Genomic DNA, 2,469 nt, shown 5'->3' on the forward strand with positions numbered 1-2,469 from the left:
AAGTGGACTGCCTGGTTCAAACTAGTGATCTTCCTCCAAATAAACAAGTGTGATACTGGTAAACATTTTGTGAGCTACCCGAAATAGAGAAGTTTACTGCCAGGTGGACCCCGTATATAAACGATGTAAATATACAGGGTAATCAAGTGACCTTTGTGACAGTAAGTGAACTCTTGCTTAGAGCTACTCACGTTCACCAACAGAGAACACCAAAGTGAACCTCACATAAAGAACATAGTGAACTTGAGAAGAGAACATGGTGAATACCTGAACACGCAGCTAACCGGGGGAAAAACCACACAGCAACAGGTGCTAGGCTCAAGTCCTCCAGAAAAGAGAGAGGTTCCAGCAGCTAATGAGTCAATGGAGGCCAACTGCAAACTGCACCACATTCAACCGTGAATAGGTTAATTCATTGCATCGAGCATCAAATCAAACAACAACGAACTACACCACAAGTGAATGTGAACTGTACCCATGGGTGGTGGCAGCAAGCAGTAGAACCTGCACAAGAGCACGAGGCACACCAACAGAGCAGGGTATGTGCCAGACGACAGAGATGCGCACCAGCTTCAGTTCAGAAAAGGTACGCACCCAGTTTAGAATAATTTCATCTGGAAATTCAGAAAATTAGCAACTTACATGTACAAGGAGAAATAGAAACGAGAGATACACCTCTCATTATGCTCAAACGAACTGCAACAACTGTCAGTGAAACGAACTGCCAGGACGGCACTCGCCGTCGAGGTACAGGATCAAAACGGGAGTTCAAAGAAAACTAGAAAAGGGTGTCGTAGTTCACTGGTACCAGGCCTTTCTTGCTGCTGGCCGATTTGCAACCCTCAAATAACTAAGAAATGGAAGTATGAGTAGTTCAAAATTGGACCAATTTTATCACACATGCATCGATGGTTGTTTACATTCAGAACTACTGGTTCAGGAGTTCAGGAAATTAAGAACGCGCACTCAACATGTTGCTTAGCTGTCAAGATAGATTACTCTTTTTGCTGTACAATAAACACTTATCCAATATTCATATCAAAACTGAACTTACGGCAGACATGCAAACAACACACACTAAAGTAATTTGATAGATTCACATCGGAACTGAAATCTTTCTACAAGAAATTATTTTATTACTAGTACATTGTAGCTACCTTGCAGCAAGGAGGGGATTATCACCAGCAACAATACATACGGGGAGGATGCAGAAGTAGGACAGTGGCATAATATGACTGAAGGTGGAGAAATGCAAAAGTGAACTTGCCACAAAGCAAAAGTTAACTACGCTCCGTGAATGAAGTTCTTAGAAAAGTGAAAGTAAACTTTCGTTTTGTTTTGTGATTCTAACGGAATGTTTAAGAGAAATGACCCACAGAATACAAGGATAATAGTTTAGATTGGATGATGCATTTTTCTGTACTAAGAATTAAGATAAGCCTTTTTTCTCCAACCAATACATCAAGAACAGGGATAGGGAAGTTCACGACACACCACACAGTATTAGCAGTTCAGACCAGTAGGAAAAAGAAATTCAGAATAGCAGAAAAATAACTTCAGAATGACGGATGCGTACCGTCAGGCTGCAGCAGGGCAACCACTGTGGCAGGGAAGCCACCTGCAGAAATTTGGGTAGTCGACCTGGAGGAATTGGGCAGTGCACCGATAGTTCTTGGGCAACGACGGATTCCGACGACCCGCGATGGAGCACTCTGGCTGCCAGCGGCGGTGGACTCCGGCGACGCGCGCGGTGGACCGTCGGGCGGCGGTTAGGTGGAGTACGTCCTGTTGCAGATGCGTCCTGGTCGGGGTCGCGAGATGGTATGGGCGCGCGGCGCCCGGGGAAGAAGTGGTGGCGCGAGATGCGGTGGTGCCGCCCGGGGAAGAAGTGGTGGCGCGAGATGCTGTGTTTGCCGGAGGCGACGAAGGCGGGGCTGCTGCCGAGGAAGGATGTGGGGGTCGATCCGGGCTTCCGCCGGGAAGATGACGAGGCGGTGATGCGGGCCTCCGCGGGGAAGAAGGAGATCAGCAACACGACGCTGCCGCCGGGGAAGAAGGCGGAGCGACGATGCGTGCTTCCGCCAGGGAAGGACGAGCGGCAATGCGGCTGCTGCCGGAAGAAGGTCTGGCGGGAATTGGGGCCGTGCAGCCTACCGCCGGGAAGAAGGTCAGGCGGGATTCGGCGCCGCCGCCGAGAAGAAGGTCGGGCGGGGATTCAGCGCCGCCGCAGGGGAAGAAGGTTATGCGGGAGTTGGGGATGGGCGGCCAGTTCCTGCCGATAGGGACGAAGGTGGGGGAGTTCACAAGGAGGGGATTCGCGGGGTGTGCGGGTCGGTGGGTTTCGTTGCGGCAGGTGGTTCGGCAAGGAGCAGGGGTTCGAGAATAGCTATTCTAGAACCCCTCTTAAGGGGGGTTCGAGAATAGTTGGGCTCTATATATATATATATATATATATATATATATATATAT

The 2,469-nt window shown here is 49.2% G+C and overlaps 1 long non-coding RNA gene across 1 annotated transcript; it reads right to left on the minus strand.

Annotated features, from left to right (window-relative positions):
* Nucleotides 1-272: 272 nt before the first annotated feature.
* LOC124687191 lies at nt 273-1,746 on the minus strand. The gene is made up of 3 exons (XR_006998132.1): nt 1,577-1,746; nt 476-614; nt 273-381 (listed from the first exon to the last, which is right to left on the minus strand). It is a non-coding gene; the product is annotated as an uncharacterized LOC124687191 (long non-coding RNA).
* Nucleotides 1,747-2,469: the final 723 nt, after the last annotated feature.

The sequence above is a fragment of the Lolium rigidum genome, chromosome 2, assembly GCF_022539505.1.
Source record: "Lolium rigidum isolate FL_2022 chromosome 2, APGP_CSIRO_Lrig_0.1, whole genome shotgun sequence".
NCBI lineage: Eukaryota > Viridiplantae > Streptophyta > Magnoliopsida > Poales > Poaceae > Lolium > Lolium rigidum.